The 19,111-nt window shown below is 36.1% G+C and overlaps 1 long non-coding RNA gene across 1 annotated transcript in view; it reads left to right on the forward strand.

Moving 5' to 3' along the window:
* Positions 1–341: 341 nt before the first annotated feature.
* Positions 342–19,111, forward strand: part of LOC118041011 (uncharacterized) — a 48,896-nt gene continuing 30,126 nt past the window's right edge. Inside the window, exons 1-5 of the long non-coding RNA XR_004686236.2 lie at positions 342–524; positions 623–807; positions 1,068–1,310; positions 1,402–1,478; positions 2,152–2,936. This is a non-coding gene — a long non-coding RNA (uncharacterized lncRNA). The remainder of the gene's footprint in view (positions 525–622; positions 808–1,067; positions 1,311–1,401; positions 1,479–2,151; positions 2,937–19,111) is intronic.

Consider the following 19,111-nt stretch of genomic DNA (forward strand, 5'->3'; position numbering starts at 1 on the left):
AATTAAATTTAAATAAACAGTATTTTCATCACAATATCAAACACATTTTAATTTCAAAATATGTTTAGCAAATTAAAAATGTGTTTAGTAGTAATTCACTATTGTTTTATCAAATTTTAATTTTTTTTATTTTAAATTAATATATATATTTTTTATTTTATTTTTATTTTAATATCAAAAATAAATTTTAAAAATTAAAAAAAATATATTATTTTAATATATTTTTAAATAAAAAAAATATTTTAAAAAATAATAACCCAAAATTAATTTGATTGCAATTTCAATGGAAATGAAAACGAGGCAAAAATGTCACGTGCATCACACGTGACAGGAAGGCCAGTTTATGTGACAGAGAAAATGGAGAGAGATTGCGAGACAGCATAGGAGACCTGCTAAAATTCACTCTTGAATCCCACGTTAACCAAACGCTAGAATTCAATCTGGGACTCTCCAAAGAGTTCTGCATTGACCTCCTAGAAGAAGACCCAAATGACATGTCATGTCATGTAACTGTCCAGCAACGGGTAATGAAAAACCGTGAAAAAAAGTTTTCTGTGTTTTTTTTTTCAATTATTTGATTAAAGATTTGATTTTTATGCATAAATAATTGAATGGACTGCAGATTCTTTTGATGGGGTCGCTCAATATCCTTTGTATAAGCGTTTAGTTTTGTATCATTCTGTAAAGTGTGGTGCTTTATGGAGAACTCATGTGAAGATGATGTTTTGTGATGAAGATAGTAACTTGAAGTAGAAATAAGAGAATTGGAATCAGTTGATTAAAGAAAAGGGACTTGAATTGATAAATGTAAGCATTTTCTGTTGGTTATTGAGTGTTTTTAATTAATATTGATTGGTGATTTACGGGTTTTTCTTTGTCGGGTTTTGGAGGGTGTATTTTGTGAAATTCATGTTCAAGAACCTTACTTTTCACTCTTGAAAGGTGTTGTTTTTGTTTCTTTGATATGTGGTTTTTCCATCTTTTTTAGTTTTCATTTTTTTAATATATTATCTGCTGTTTATGTGGTTCAAGACATTTTCTTTTGTAACCTGGGGTTGTGTGTGTAGATGGGAGCAAAACAGTCGAAGGAAGGTGTGCTACTGGTGATTACATAATGTAGATGGTTTGCCATATGCTTCAAGTACATCATCATGAATATTTGCAAGTTTATGATTGTGCAACCTTTGAAGAACTCTCTTCAAGAAAGTGGATGGATGTCTTTATTTTCGTATATATTTTTGTAGCTTATATTCAGTTTGTTTTGCTATAGAATTGGGCTGGGAGATGTGATACTCATAAACAAAACTGTGGTGAGTTGAGCCTGCATTGTCGAGATATAATCATTCATTTATATTTTCAGTATGGGCTATATACTTTTATCTGTTTCCTGAATGTTCACAGATATGCTTCATTTTTTAAGATGTTGCAAGCTGAGAGTCTCAAGAAAGTCCTTCCTGGAGTTAAAACTGTTGAAGAAGGTAAACCTAGTTCTGTGTTGATGTTTATGCGTTGCTGTCGAAATGATGTTCTCAGTTGAGACATAGCGAGGATGACTTGCTAGAATAAGCTGTTATACCTTGTAACTGCCTATAATGCTGGTAAAATCCAAGATTTTAGTTTGGCTAGTTAGGGATAAGGAGTAGGGTTTCTGTTATTTGTGCATAACAGTTACTGGGTAGTAAACTTCTAAATATTTCGGTTTGCATTTGTGCAAGAATCTTTACATTACACTCCTTGCTCCCAGAAATCATTTAAAACCTGTATTGTTTGAAATGAGAGACTTGTTGAAAAAATTGTTACTGGTGATTGCGTTCTTGAATTTATAAGGTCTGAATTGTATAACAGAGCAAACCGGGTGTCAAGATTTATAGGAAATTATATGCAGAAGAAAAGGAAGTGTCTAATGGTGTCCTGGCAATCTGTGTTTCAAAACTGGCTGCCCAGCCATACCTTTCTCTGGATAGCATACCTTCCTGACCCTTTTGATTCCTATGTTTCATGTGTGGGACTTAAGTTTAATTTTATAATGGAGATCTTTGGGATACAGATGTGACATAATATTTATCATGTGGATCATGTTTTGAAATAGTCATACCTGTAAAATGGCTTTTAGAGTTAAAAGTTCTGGTTATTTTGGTGTCTCTAATGCAGGGATTGAATTATGAAGGTGTTTAAAGTCAACAGGGTACTGCAGGTACTGGTTGAACAGTTTCTAATGCCCTACCTATTCCAAGATCGACACTTCTCTCATCCTTCATTTTTCCATATAATCTGAATGTAAGATCATGGTGCATAATGTATTGTTTCATGCCGTAAGCTATCTCAAGAGATTTTTTTTTAGCTTTTTCTGGGCCCTATGATAAGAAATTGGGTTGCATTGAATTGATCTGTTCAAAATTTGGATTCAATAGAAAGTCATAGTAGAGAAAGCTCATAGGAGAATTTACTTATCTCTTAAAATGCAAACAATGACTATTCTAGGGAGAGCAATCATCTACCTTGTTTTTTCTTAATATCTGATATGTTAATCGATCTTGTTCCAATTTAGTCATCCGTGAGAGAATTATTTTGTACAAAGGGAACAATTTCTTGCTTGCTGGACTTAATATTCATGTTGCCTTTAGACCCCTCAAGTAGTGGCAACCAAGGTTGATTTTCAGCATTCTTTGTGGGTACATTTCCTAACGTTTTTTTCCTTTTTGTCAAACTGTCAAGGAAGCAGCTGTCTTCTCAGTTCATTATATGTTTGAGCAGGTTTATGCATGCCAATTGTAGAATTGTTTCAAGCTTGATTTTGTAAATATATTGTGGTTCATGATTCTAAGGTTTTTTATTTATTGGCTTGAGATCAAAGGCAGTGCCTTGGCAAAGCATGCTGAAAGGAGCAGCGATAGATTTCAGTCCACTAACCGCTTGGGGTGTTCTTGGTGGAAGTGGTGAGTACCTTTCAGGATTTCAGTCCTTGATCGAGATTTCTTACTTCATTATTCTGTATGGAATTTATCTTACAACTAACCACTTTGCAAGACTTGTCATTCATTTCTAGATTTGTCAGTGACACAAACATCGCCCACTCACACTCAACAACCACTGTTACATAGATACTCACTTTCCAATTCCATTTGCAGTACTATGGTTGAATATTATAGTGGTAATCTTAGTGCTATAGCTAGGATGTTGTGTTTTAAATAAAAGCCAAAGCATAAGTTTCTCTTGAGGAAATGAAGACGAAACCTCTTTGATATGCATTTGAAAACTCTTTCTGCAAATTATAAGGTCAAAGGTTCAAACTTTTTCCAACAACCAAACATCCATAAAACTCTTGCTAAATGCGTCACTTATTATAAGAAAATGGATGTGTCTTGCAAGTTACATGGTTGTGCAGGGCTATGGTCCATTGTTAAGGAATTGAGTTTCTCATGACCAAAAAGAACACATGGACTTTTCTTTTGTTGGCCTTACCATTGCATGCTTGGTGACTATCTAATATATTATCATCACTTTTATCTTACTAAATTCTACAAAAAAATAGGCTTGCAATGGATGTCATAAATCGCTTAATAGCTGCTTCTTGCTGGCAAAACATTCATGCTGTTCCACAACACGGGGCTGTCTTTGGGATAAGGGTAGTTGATGGTTATGGAGCAGCATGTTGATCTAAGGATGGAACGAAGGTATATTTATGCTATTGTAGTGATCCTTGCAACTTCATGTATACTTGCATTGATGGATAACGTGCTAGGAAACAGAAAAACATGTACAGATGAATAAGGGTTGGCTTAGGCTTAAAACATGCTAAATTTTCAAGAAAAACATGAAAGTTATGCTAATTGAGGCCTCTTTTTTCTTGTGGATAAAAGAACAAATTCCAAAAATCTGGAGAAGACATCCAAAAGAGAAGAATAAGAGAGAGAGCACCAAAGGCAATGTATAAGAGCACCTAAATCCCATTAAGACCCTATTCTATTCTATACTGTTCTTTTTTTTTTGATAGTAAACGAGATAATTATATATTAAATAAGCAGCCCTATCAAGTAAGTGGGGCTGAACGAAAGATAGAATACAATGGGAATATGAAGAAAGAAAAGACCAAAGTGATGAGGGACTTAATTAGTTAGTCCAGTTCATAATACATTCAGGATTTCTAAAAAGATCTGAGCCTGTATAGCTGAAATTTGTAACTGAGGACTTCAACCAGAAAGCCAAACGGTGAAAAGTGAGATCAAAAATCATATCCCAATCAGGAGCCTTGGATTCGAAGATTAGGCGGTTGCGCGCTATCCAAATTGACCAATACAGACCTTTACAGAGGAGTGTAATAGCACGACGCTGAAATTTTCCATTAATCAATCCGGACCATTCCTGCAGATTTTGATTTGGGTCTTTGTGTAGACAACCTGAGCACCCGAACCATTTCAAGAAACGACCCCAAAGAGACCATGTTATAGGACACCAATGGAAAAGATGATTAATTGTCTCGGTTTCCTTGCAGCAGAATGGGGCAGTGAGATTCCTCATAATTTATGATTCTCCTCTCAGCTAAAAAACTTCTTGTACTCAAACCTCCATGAAGAAGAAGCCAAATGAACACATCCACTTTTGGGGGGGCATAACCATTCCATAGCAGAGTAAGGGAGTGATTATTTTCAATGACCGATAGACTATCAAAGAAGAGGCGACCTGATTGAGCTGAGTACATGCCAGAGCTGTGGAATTTCCATAACTTGCAGTCTGCACCATCTGAGAAAAGGAGACCACGCTGCACCTCTGCGATCAAGCTCTCCCTTTGGCAGATCTCACGAGGCCGAAGGGTTCTTCTCCAGGAAAGGTTTAAAGATGCATCTGTCAAATTGTAATATATCTGCAAGGTTGGTGTTTTGCTGCAAGGAGAGGTTATAAAGTCTGGGGAATAAGAGTTGGAGATTGGTTGCAGAGCCGAGCCAAGAGTCAGTCCAAAACCGGATGTTCCTCCCGTCACCCACCTTGACCCGACATTTGCATGTAAAAGATTGGCTATGTTTTGTGTTGAGAAGATTGCCGAAACAATGCCATGCCAAGTTGGAGATAAAGAACCTGCAAACTCAGGGATACCATTTATAAAGTGAGGTCCGGTATTTTAGAAGAATGTGTTCTTGCCAGCCTCCTGCCACTCCATTGTCTAGATTCCATATCCATTTAAAGAGCAAAGCCAGATTTTTGTTGTGGATGGATCCCAACCCGAAGACCACCAGAAGATTTATCCTTTATTACCTTATGCCAAGCCACCTTAAAAAAGGCCATGAGAAGTTGAGCTTCCTTTCCAAAGGAAAGACCGGGTTAGAGAAGAGATGGCTTTAGTAACACCCTTTGGCATAGCAAAAAACTGACATGTAAAACAGAGGAAGAGAGCTCAAGACTGATTTAATTAGACATAACCTTCCCGCCATGCTCAAAAAATTCCCTTTCCATGTGAGTAGCTTTGCTCTGATAGTGGACAACACTGGTTTCCAAGTAGAGATTCTGCTGGGATTGGCTCCAAGAGGTAGTCCAAGGTACCTAACCGGGAAAGTATCACTACGACAGAAGACTGAGTTCGCCAGGCTAGAGGTGTAGTCGTTGTCCAAGTTGATACCTATTAGTGAGCTTTTATAGAAGTTAACTTTCAGTCCGGAAATGATCTCAAACCAACGTAGAATCCTCTTGGCATGTAGAAGAGAGGGAAAATCATTTGGCAAGAAAATCAGAGAGTCGTCGGCATATTGCAAATGAGTTAAGTAATGACTTGGGGTAGTCTGTAAGCCTTTGAAGTAACCTGAAGCTGATGCCCTATTGAATAAAACTGTCAATCCCTCAACTGCAATGTCAAATAGGAATGGAGAGAGTGGGTCCCCTTGCCTGAGACCCCTCTCCAAACTAAATTCTCTACTAGGAGAACCGTTTATCAAGATGGCTAATTTTGAAGTGGATAAGCATTCGAATATCAGCTTCCTCCAGTGTGAGCCAAAACCCATGTATCCATACTTGTGTCAATATGTTCCCATAAAAATTGAGTCAAAGGCTTTATGGAAATCTACCTTCAATAAGAGACCATGCTTCTTCTTGCTACGCACACCATGGACAACCTCATTTGCTATCATGAACCCATCTAGAATCTGACGCCCAGCAATAAATGCAGACTGGTTAACACTGATCACATCTGTCATGACATGACGAAGCCTAGTGGACAGTAGCTTTGCCACTATTTTGTATAGCCCGTGAATCAGGCTTATCGGACGAAAATGGGAGAATCTGCTCGGCTCCTTTGATTTCGGAATCAGAAGTTACAAAAGAAGAGTTGATACCCTTTGGAAGTTTACCAGTTCTGAAAAAACTTTTAACCAACATAAAAACCTCTGAGCTGATGATATTCCATACCTTTTTTATAGAAACAAAAGGTGAAACCATCAGGGCCAGGGGCTTTGGAACCATCACAGTCCCACACAGCTTGCTTCACTTCTTCCATTGAAGGTGGTCTTTCTAGCCAAATTGATTTGGCTTCTGAAATTTTAGAGAACCCCGAACCTCCCATTTCAATTCTTTTGCATGTTGGTTTGCGAAACAAGGATGAAAAGAAGTTGACAGCGCCTTCTTTTATATCATTTGAGGAGACTAGATGACTGCCATTATGATCAATCTTACTAATGTAGTTGCGACCCTTCCTTAGACTTGCTGATATGTGGAAAAAACGAGTGTTCTTATCCCCCATTTTACACCAATTTTGACGAGATTTTTGCCTCCACATATCTTCCACCCTTCTGTTAACTTCCCATTGCTCAGAATTCAGCCCCTGGAGCTTTGTTTTTTCGGTCTCCGATAAGAGACGCACTTCGCTTAAGTTCTCAAGCGTTGTGATGGAGTTCTGGATGTCTGCAAGTTTTAAATTTTGATCCCCGAAAGTGGATTTATTCCATTGTCTCAGCTTTTTTCCCATGTTCCCCAACTTCTTAATCAAACTAAACTCACCTGGAAATTCCTTGCAGCTTTCAGACCAGAGGGCCTCAAAATCTGTTAAGAAAGAAGGGTGCGACAGCCAGCAATTTATGAAACGAAACGGCTTCCACCCCCAGTCTACCTCCGGGCTTTGGAGAATCAGCTGACAGTGATCGGACAGCCCTCTAGGGTAGCGGCAGAGAGATAGAGACGGGAACTGTAGATGAAAGTCCGGGGAAGCGAAAGCTCTGTCAATGCGGCTCATAGAACCACCCCTAAACCAAGTGAACCGATGCCCTTGCAAATTGAATTCAACCAGTTCACAGTCTGATATGAATTTGCGGAATGAAGTTGAACCTGAAGAATTGAGGTGACCACTACTTCTCTCATGAGCGTGTAAAGTTTCGTTGAAGTCGCCTAGCACCACCAATGGCAGTTCGAAAGCAAACTTAAGAGTGGTGATTTCTTCCCACATATTAGCACGGTCCTTCACTGAAGATGCAGCATATACACCAATTATCATACAAGTAAAGGAAGAGGGAATATGCGTGCCGCATAGGCTGATCCACTGCCCCCCAAATTCTACCGAGCTAACTTCAAAGACAGAGCTATCCCACATTGCTATAATCCCTCCTGATTTCCCTATAGATTCTAGAAAAGCCCATTTGACAGTTGCAATATTCCACAGATTTCTAATGAAGGAGTCACAACAGTTGTTTTTCTTTGTTTCTAAAAAGAAAACAGATGCCAATATTATTTTTTATAAGCCTATTCCGGATTGAATTTTTCTTGTGTGACATGCCTAAACCACAGCTGTTCCAAGCAAAGATATTCATAAAAAGAGCAAAAGACCAAGGCAGGCTAGACTTATCAGGATAAAGAACTTACAACTGGTTAACTGATGTCCACTCATCAACTTCTCTATCAATATTTCTCATTATTCCTTCTTTGAACCCTTTTAGTTCTTGCGGGTTTCCCAAACCTAGAGCCACAGCATCTTGTATCATTTCTTGAGTCTCCTTTTCACTGTCAAACCCATTGTCTTGATGCTTCGTACAAGTGATCTGAAACCGAACATTTCCTTGTTGGATTCCTGAGTTTAAGGAGTCAGAAGAATCACAATCCTCCATAGTGTTAGCAACACTACCACTGGCTTGCAACAACTTCAGTTTTCTTGTTTTGCTGCTTTTCTCGTTTGTGTTTTCAATGGTTGCGTCTGAAAATGTTTGTGGGTTGCTTTGAGGGTTCAACAGGGGTGGTAAATGGTGATGCATGACACTGGTTTCATCATCCGTGGAGGCATAGTTATGGTTCTTTCCAATGTCGGATGACTTAATAGCAGGGGATGGTGTGGTGTCTTGTAGAGGTGTGTTGTTTTGGGTGTTGGTTACCTTCATTGCAAAAAGGTTGGGTGCTCCATTAGGTATATGAGCTGCAAAAGATTTAACTTTCAACACATTCTTCTTTTTGTTGAAAGAAGATTTAGGCGCAACCCTTCTAGCTCTTCTAAGCTTTTTATCTTTCATCTTTCCTTCCAACTCCATTTCCACTACTTCTTGTGGCTCTGCTAGGTCACGTATGAAGGCAGAGAAAGATTGCTGATGTGTATTGTGGCTCCGGCTTTTGGCTAGTATCATGGGTCTGGTTTGTTTCGGGGTAGGCCTTGTAACTTGGACAGAGGAGGCTTTAGTTTGTGTTTGTTTTTTTATCGAGGCCCACTCTCGAAAAGGATATTGATGCTGAGTCATCTGAGTTGCTGTAGCTGGTTTCTACCACTTGAATTTTTTCCTTGATGGTGTCGTAGCATGGCTCTATAAAGGACAATTGGTGAGAGGCAATGTGTAGTTGCTGGTTTTTTGTTTGTAGCTTGAGTGTTTCCTTAGTTTCAGGAAAGAGGCAGAAGGTTTTGTATGTTGTGTCAGTTTGGTCTTGGTTGTTGAGTGATTCAGTGTATCTTGTGCAGAGAATGAGAGAGGGGTCATTTTGCATGTCCTTGTCATGTTGCTCTGTTGAGGTTCGGTCAGCTTCTGGTTCATTTATACTGGCTGGCGGACACTCCTCTGAAGGTGTGATTTTACTGCATGACTCTTCATCTGATTCTTCAGTGCCTGATGTATCCATTGAGTATTTAATTGTGGTAAGCATGGGGCTAAAACCTGGCTTCATTTCCATGACTGATATATCAAATTTCTCTCCGTCTAGAATCAGTGAAAGCTGTTTGTTTAAAGTCGTGAAAGAGGTTGTGCACAAAAGAACCTTGACTCCCATAAGTGAACCTTGACTCACACTTGTAATATCGTAACCAATCATCTTGCCTGCATCTTCAACCATTGATTCAATACATCTTCGGTTCCAGCCAATTAGAGGAAGTCCCATAATAGACACCCAAACAAATCTATCCACTGCTTTTACTTCCCTCTTCCATGGTTTGATACTAGAGAAGTAGTTTGCCAAGGCAGAGCTACTGTTTGTTAACTCTTTCTCCATAGTCTCTCTGTCTGTAAAGGTGATAACTGCTTGGCTTGCTCCTAGGAAGCGAAATCCAATTGCCTTCTTGACAGTTTTCAAAACCATATGCTCCAGTTTTGCATAGTCCACTTCTGTGGCTATAGAACCGACCAGACTTCTCAACAGCCATTCCTTGTCATCCTGAGTGGACTCATACATCACAGTCTTCTTTGATGGTTGTTGGACCAAAAGAGCTTCAACAAAGGTCCTGTTGTCTCTAAGGGCTAGTTTGGGTGGGATTTTGATTTCTGGCTTTGTAGAGTGGACTGTCTTTTTCTTGGAATCTATAGGTGTTTGAAATCTTGCTAGGTTAGCACGAATTTTGAAAGAGTCGAACCATACCAGGTTCAATCTATCACAAAGGTCTGTATCTTCTAAAAGGGAGAAGAAAGATACAAAACCAAACCGTCTCCCTTGTTTTGTTTTTTTCCTGGAAACAAAGAGGTTGGTGACAGGACTTATCTTTGAGAAAGCCTTTTTGAGATCTTGGTAATCAAGCCAAGACGGGAAACGTTCAAAATAAATCTTAGCAGAGACAGAGGGAGTGAGAGCTGTTTTAGGTAAGTGCTTGTTGTTTTGGCTGTTGTTTGTGTAACATATAGGTTGCAAAAAGTTCAGGGTGGCGGGATTAATAAGGGCATTAGCAGGTGTTTGTGTGGTTGGATTGTAAGGGGGAGGTTTGAAGCAGGTTGCTAAGACCTGGGAAGCAGGGGAGGGGAGGATCGACATAATTGGAGGTTTGTTTGAGGGGGAGGGGAGGATAGACAGAATTGGAGGCTTGTTGGAGGGGAGCATTCTGAGTTTTTATGGATTTTTTATTGTTTGTTTCTATGCTTACAGCATTATTGTTTAGCTTTCTCTGGTTAGCACCACCTCCTGGGTTGTTACAAGCAGCAACACTAAAATGACTATCATCTTCATCGGCATTCTGTCAAACAGCTAGGGTGTGTTCTTAACTGCACTCCTACTCCATCACTGCTTGAAAAGGTTAATGGCCCAATATTTGTTCCCGAACATAACACTCAGCAAAACATACTAGATTCTCATATAGCGAGTGACACGCATAAACATCAATGATGAGGAGATCTAGCTGCTGTAACTTAGAAGCAGAGAAAACCAAACTCTCAAAGAAAACCAGACAGCATCATCTAGCAACGAGCAAAGCAATTCAAGCTTGAAGTAGCAGTACAGAAAGAGAGAGACTTACTCCGATCTCTCTTCACATTCCCTTCATGTCCGCGTCATTCCCTTCATGCTAACTTAGTGATGGCTTGTGTTTCGTTTCTTCATCTTTCTCCAGTCTTTAGTGATGATAAAAGAATATGGAGGTGACGGTGGCTGAGAGGCTGGTTTGGTGGAGCCTGCAGATGAGATCGGGGGAAGAGAGGTAGAAGAGAGGCTGTATCTTCTTGTGGCTCTGCTAGGTCACGTATTCTATACTGTTCTCTGTACAATATCTTGGTACGCTGCTGAGTACTCCTAATCTGAGTGCATATAACGATGGATTCCTCATGAAATCGACAGATTGGTGAATCCAATCAGCTATCAGAGTAGCTTATTGTGAGATTTGCTGGTTTTGTACAAGAGAGTGGAGTTAACAAGTGACTTTTAGTGTTCTTAAATTGACTACTCAAAAGTGCCCATATATTATTGAAAAGCATGCATATAACTGTTTCTTTTAGTGCTAAAACCTATTATTGGATTGTAAATTTTGTCCTAAAAAACGCATCCTGTAACAATGCAAATTCTGTTGGCTTTTTGCTGACACAGAACCTGACCCTGTTATCAATGCCCAAGTTTCAACTCACCCATTGTTTTTGTTCATTTCACTCAAAGAAATGGAAGCATTAGTTTGCTTGAGGGGGCATTTCGACTGGCATCCTTGAACTATATACTGTCTCATTGTGCAACTTAAACAATTAATTTTTAAAAATAAATATAAAATCTAACTAGTTAGCTCATTATGCATTGTTATTATAGCTCGAGGCAAAGACATATGTACGACAAAGCCACCATCGTCGTTTTCTGGGTTTAAAGAGAGAAAAGAAGGAGAAATCATAGAAGACAAAAGAAAATTAAAAAGAAAAGAGTCTAAAAAAATGGTATTTAAATTGTGATTAAACGACACCGTTTTATATTTATAGATCCATGTGTTAGCCTGTAGCCTGACCCAAGGGTCCGCTCCTCGACCCGCAACTAGCTTTACTCATCTACTTTATTTTGTTTGTTTACAAAACTGCCACCAACCTTTTTATTTTGTTTTGTAATTAAAAAAATTGAAATTATATATAAAAAATATAAAAAGAAAAAAGAAAATCAGGAAGAAAAGGAAAGAGAAGAGAAAAAATAGTGAAGTGAAAAAAAAAGGAAAAAAAGAAGAAAAAGACTAAGAAAGGAAATTGACGAATTTCCATCCGACTGTTTATGCTCTTGTTTTTTTAGCAAACTTCTCCGGTTGTCCAAGTAAGCAAATTTTGATTTATTTGTTTATTCTTTTATTTCTTTGTTGTTAATTCTTTTGAGAAACAAAAGAATTTTTGAAGACAATTGCACTTTAGCTGATGTTTTATTTGGTGTTGCATTTCCATGAACAGAACCATTTCCTTACCAGTCTTGGCTGATATTGATCTCTGGTTGGTCGTCCCTCTGCTGGATTTAGTGGTTTCTGATGGCTGACTTATGCCATGTGTTCTGGTTGATGCTGCATGCCATGCTGTGCTATATATGTTGCTCACTCCTGCTCTCATCGCTGTATGGTCATGCTTTTGTAGTCCCTGGCTTGATGGGCATAAATGGATGTATGCTGCATGCCATGCTGTGCTATATTATATTTATCAATAATAATAATATTGTTATTATAATCATAATAACAATATTAATAGCAATAAATGAATAACACCATTAATATTTTAATAGCAACAATAAATTCTGACAAAAATAATTAGAAAAATTATTACTCTCTTGGAAAAAATCTCACGTAAATGAGAAATATTTGACGACACAATTCTGGCAAAATAATTACTCGCGTGGAAAACATCTCACGTAAATAAGAAATATTTGTAAAATATTCTCACGTAATTTTTAAAAGCCAATTTGTGTTCTCAGCCAATTTTTTTTTAAATTATTTTAAATCAATGTGGGTATCTACTTGAGAAGGAAAAATAATTATAAAAAACATATTCAATTAAAACATGATTTAAAATTTAAATTGTGTCAACTTTGATCAAACTATCAAACCTGTAATCCATATCATAAATTCGAGAAATTTTATAAAAAGTAAATAAAAAAAATTATAAAATTCAATTAAAAATATATTTAATTTAAAAAAGATCCAAAAAAAAATCAACATGGGTCCACTTCCCAATATCATGGCATTGGTTATATAAGAGATGGAGATAACCTTACACAAAAAATATAAAAAGTATTATGATGCTCTATTTTTAACGAATTCAATTTTAAAAGATAAAATCAAGAAAAATAATTAATTAATAAAAGATGTGCACAAAAAATTACTTAAATTAAACTAGGTTAACTTGTTAAACTGAAAACATGAGTAATGAGATAATGATAAGTTCATAAAAAAACATATCAAAAAAATATATGAAACCATCTTCAACAAATCTAATATTGAATGTTAAAATCGAGAAAAAAATTAAATTCATGGGATCAATATATAACCTAATAAAAAAATTATGAAGCATAATTTTCAAAAAAAAATCTAATATTAAATGAAGAAATATAAAAAAAGATGGTGTTGTTAAAGAGTGAAATTAAAATAAAAAATATAAAAATAAATATAAAATGTTATTCCAATAAATAATATATTATAAGTATAGATCCTTTAATAGTTTGATAATTCAATGTTCACGAAGCAAATAATTGGAGATCATAGTCTACAATGACAGCTCTTTTTGGCTGTTTTCCAAAAATCAAAGATTAGTTGTTGGCTTAAATTAATTCTTACCTTTAGGTTAATTCTCTCTTTAAGGTCCCTTTACTGAATTCAGATGGAAAATTAATCAAAGATCGGTTCCTGATCGGTAAAAGATCTTGTTCTACTTTTTTTATTATTATTTTATTATTATTGAAGCTGTAAAGATTTTTTAAAATATGCATTAATTACATTGAAAAATGGTTCAAATTAGAAAAGCGTTAACTTTAGTTTTTAATTTATATTAATAAAAAATAGATGGAATTATACAAGAAAAATATTTTGTTTTGATAAAATTTAAATTATAACTTTTCTTATAAAAAATAATTTTATTGTTGTATAATTAAATAAAATAATTTTGAAGAGCTATTCTCAAGATTAAATATCTTAATATATATATATATATATATATATATATATATATCTGAATTTCTGGACTCAATCTTTTAGCTAACATTAATAATTTATTTAATATTTATTAATATATATAATTCTTAGTTTATTTTATTAAATGCAAACATAAAGTTTTTAATTTCCAATTAATTTTTTTTATATATACTAGAAGAAAAACATTGACAAAACTTAAAAGGTTTTTTTTTTTGTTGCAAAAAAAACTCTTAATTCCACACGTGGAGAGTGTGACTGTTAGATCATTTAGAACAAAATCACTATAAAATTACTTTTTAATGTATCTATCTAACTTACAAAATGCATATTGTAGGTCTCAAATTTCTTTTTCTCAACGCCATAAGAATACTATATCATATGTGATGTGATATTTTATTTTATTTTATTGTGAAAAGCAGATCACGAGAATAGATCTTATTAAGCTCGTGCGTTCTCAAAAACAAACAAAAAGAAAAAAGTGAAATATACTTTCAAAAAAAGAAGAGAAAAGTGAAATATAACCCATATGATGGGAAACATCATGCTAAGACCCACCATTATTGGGAAACATACTCAATAAGATGATAATGGTAGTTGCCCTTCTTGCCTGTCATATATATTCTTAATTAATTACCTTCACTGCTAAAAAAAAATGGGGCTATTAGCATAGATTGTAGTAACAGATAATTTATTTGTTAATTTATTAATAACAGATTTGCAACGAATTATATATATATAATCTGCTAAATAGACTTAATTACCTTCAGTGCAAATAGCACAAAATAGCCAAATTATTAATTGAACTTTTACAAGAGGAGTAATGATGGGCTGTCCAACCTGGGCCATCGATCCTCTTAATCAAATGCTGGCTTTCATGTGCCCGAAACTCACGGTCAAGGTTGTTAAAATTGTATTTTAACTCGTAAAATTATATAATTTTATGAGTTAAAACATGTATCACGAGTTGAATTATTTAAAAAAATTAAAAATAGATAAAATCGGATTGAAATTGAGTGAAATCACAAAAATAAAATGAAATCGCATAAAATCACAATTTTAAAATCAATTTTACGATTTTGACAAAATGAATCCATGAAACAAAATCCTTTTTCTTGGACAGCTGTCAGATGCTTTCCCTTCCCTTCCCTTTTGTATTATCGACAGAGGCCGCATTTATGCTTGCTTCGATAGAAGATATTTCTACGGTTTGGCACGCGGCGTCGCTTTCAAGACATTATTAAGTGTTTGAGCACAGAAAGGGACATAAAGATGAAGAGAGAATGCGAGAGAGAGAGAGAGAGAGAGAGCGATTCCTTTAGATTTTTCTTATTTTTTTTTTTTCAAATATGCACACTGTGATTCTTTCATCATTTCTTACTCTCATATGTGCGGGCATCTACATATATGTCTATATCAATATTCCCTTGACATCAGACAATAAGAATCTCAGTGATCTCTAATAGATTAAAGAAATATATTTTATCTACATATTTCAAATGCCTTGAATTTAAAAAAAAATCTTTATTTTTATTTAAAGCATGAATTTTTTTTTTATATTTTAAAATTATCCACGATTTTTTTACGATTTTATGATCCGATTGATGTTAAAATAATATAGCGCCGTCATGCGTCGCGAGGCAGGAGTGAGGTTTCGGGAGCAGTGCTACAAACCGTTTGAAGCTTACATAAGCAAATCTTATCAACAGTGCAGAAGACGTGGATTTGCTAGTCGGAAAGGGAATCATTCTCCACCGGCTAGGTGACGATGCCGCACTTTCAAATATGATTAACAAGCTTAACGAAAATATTGGCGAAACTTCCACTTGTTATGATGATATCTGTCGTAAGATGAATGACCACTATGAGGACCGCTGGAACCATATGAAGGCAAACTTGGGACTTGTATATTTCCCCAATATTTGGAGAGGTACGGGAACTGTTGCAGCAGCTATCCTCCTGGTCCTCACTTTGATACAGACTATCACTTCCGTAAAATCGGTTTTCTAGGATTTTATGTTGTTTAGTTTCATTATTCCTACGTAATGATAGGCTGGACTGTTATTGTTTAGATTGCCGTTTCATTTTGGGTTTGTGTAGTTCTGAACTAATAACATCGTATCAAATTCTTGTTGTATTGTCCTAAAATTGAGTTTGTACTTGTTTCCTCTCAAAATTCTCTTCTTTTAAGATCATCTTCACATTAAGCGAAGCTGAATAATTAATGCATGATCTCGATTTCAATATCCCCATCTCACCAACAATGAATTTATCAGGTTTTATACATTGTTGATCACTTTTTCTCTTGTTTAATACCTGGGTATTTTTATTTTTATTTTAACATTAGATATTAACCTTAAAACGTCTAGAATATGTGTCGTGTTTAATGGCAAAATTTATTTCTGTTTCACGGTTTAAAATGGCAGAGTTTAATTCTAGCAGCAACGGTTTTCCATATCTCTTACATAAATAGGGGATAGAGGGACTGTTTAGAGACATAGAAACTGAGCAAAGTCTTCAATCCACTACCTTCTTATACTCTTTTTTTTTTTTTTTTTTGTAATTGTCACGGGATGACGTTGAACGACACACTAAAATGTTTTCTGAGAGGTATTATTGAAAAGAAAAAGGTTTCGGATTTTGTTGTAATCTATTTTTGGGTCCCCGCACAAGAAAAGAGAAAATACAAAAAATAAATAAAAATAAAAATAAAAAAATAATGCCAATGCAAGCTTTATAGTGTAATGTTGACTTTATAGTGTAATGCCAATGCAAGCTTTCGAGCCTTCAACATTATATTCTTTGATTGTGTATTATTTCAATGATATGCATCTCTAGAACTTGCTTCATATCTTGTTTGATAGTATTCTATTTTATTTTGCTTTAGCCTATATAACATCCAAACCCCTCTCCCTCAAATTGCATATCATCTAGCATAAAAATCTAACTTGAATCTTCCGCGTGAGATCGACCCCTTGCTTGCTCTATACTATCTTGTGTGTTGTGTTTGAAGCTAGGGTAATTAATTTATGTGACCGCGACATCGCAACAAATTTTGGCGCCGTTGCCGGGGAAGTAATTTTAGTTGATTCTTGTGCTATTATTTTTATTTGTTGTGATTGTTATTTTTTTTCTGAAAAAACCAAAAAAAAAAAAACAAGAAGAAACAGAATTTTTGCTTGCTGCGGTATTGTTCATTACGGCAGCGGTACTGTTCAAAACATGTTTGTTTTGTGGAATTAGGTATCGGTCTTTTGTTTCTTGAAGGGAAACGACGTTCTGAACAAGACTGGTGGTAAACCATTAGCCCCACCCTATCGAGGCCAAATTCCACTGTTTTCTAGGTTTTTAGGCAGTTTTAGTGTTTTTAGCGTAGGATTTTCATACAATTTGCATTGTTTTCGATATCTTGTGTGATTGGTTTCTTTTGAGTTTTCTTGATGATTTATGCCAGTAACCTGTTCTACTAATCAAAGTCAAGTGCAGTTAGATCTCGAAATAGAAAACACTTTACGTAGGTTATGAAAGGAAGCTCGTGTCAACACCATGGCTGTTCCACGACAACAAACACTCAAGGAGCTTGCTGCTCCTACCGTGGAAAATCAACCATTATGCATAAACATCGACAATAATGTAAACTTTGAGCTCAAATCTGGTTTTATACATTTGCTACCAACATTTAATGGTCTTGCAGGAGAAGATCATCATACTCATCTCAAGGAGTTCCATATGGTTTGTGTTGGCATGAAACCGAATGGAGTTGACGAAGAACATGTTAAGTTAACAGCTTTCCCTTTCTCTCTGAAAGGGCCAACAAAGACATGGTTTTTCTCCATTCTCCCAGGTTCAATTAGAACTTGGAATGGCATGAAAAAGATCTTCCTTGAGAAGTATTTCCCAGCATCTCGAGTTGCCAATATAAGGAAAGAAATATGTGGGATTCGACAATCTCATGGAGAGACACTTTCCGAGTGTTGGGAAAGATTTGAGCAACTGTGTATTCAATGCCCTCATCATCAAATACCCAATCAGTTACTCATTCAATATTTCTATGAAGGATTGATACCTACTGACCGTAGTATCATTGATGTTGCAAGTGGAGGGGCATTGGTAGATAAGACACCTGAGGCTGCACGCCAATTGATCTCAAACATGGTAGCCAACTCGAAACAGTTTGGCACCAGTGGAGACTTCGCAAACAAACAAGTAAATGAGGTAAGTATTTCTAACATTGAGAATAAAGTTAATGATCTTACTGCTCTTGTACATTCTTTGGCTTGTGGCAATGTACAACATGTGAAAGCTTGTAGCATATGCTATTTACAAGGACATACCTCAAATATGTGCCCAAAAATGCAAGAAGATTACATTGAACAGGTTCATGCAGTTGATGGAGGATTCAACGGACAGCCTCAGCGTAAGTATGATCCTTTTTCACATACGTACAATCCTGGATGGAGAGATCATCCCAACTTACGCTATAGCAACCCATCCCAACAAGGCAATCAAGGCCGACAATTCCATTCCCATAGATTTCAGCTCCAACAGAATTATCAAGCAAGACAACCCTCTCCATTTACAAACTCCAATGTTATGAGGTCGTCATCCAGTGATGATCTTCATGAGATGATGAAAACTTTGGCTTCTAACACTATGACCTTGCAACAAAATGTCATGTCTTTTCAACAGGAAACAAGGTCAAGTATTCACAACTTGGAGAAGCAAATGGGGTAAATAGCTTCAAGTGTAGGGAAATTGGAAGCACAAATGAATGGAAAATTGCCCTCCCAAGCATTGAATCCAATAGAAAATGTTAGTGCGATCATGCTGCGAAGTGGGAAAGAACTTGAAGAGAAAAGGTCGAAACAAATTGAGATGGAGGAAGAAGAAGAGATAGAAACCGAATTGAGTACAAAGAAGGAACATCCTCCTCCTCTACAAACTGAAACATCGACCAACACTCCAAAGGTAAGTCCTCACTTAATGAATTCCAGTTTTAAAACAATTCCACCCTTTCCTGTGAGTTCTTCTAGGTCAAAGAAAGAGGAGAGAAAAAGAGATTTTAGAGGTTTTCAAGAAAGTAGAACTCAACATTCCTTTGCTTGATGCTATCAAGCAAATTCCTAAGTATGCCAAATTTTTGAAGGAGTTGTGTAATACCAAGAGAGCTTTCAAACCGAAAGGTCATGAAATGGTAAGTATGGGTGAAGTTGTATCTGCTGTTGTTCAAAAGAATATGCCTTTGAAGCAAAAAGATCCAGGTGCGTTTACTATCCCATGTGTTATTGGTAATGCTAGTTTTAAAAGGGCCTTGTGCGATTTAGGTGCATCCATTAGTGT

The sequence above is a fragment of the Populus alba genome, chromosome 17 (genome assembly GCF_005239225.2).
Source record: "Populus alba chromosome 17, ASM523922v2, whole genome shotgun sequence".
NCBI lineage: Eukaryota > Viridiplantae > Streptophyta > Magnoliopsida > Malpighiales > Salicaceae > Populus > Populus alba.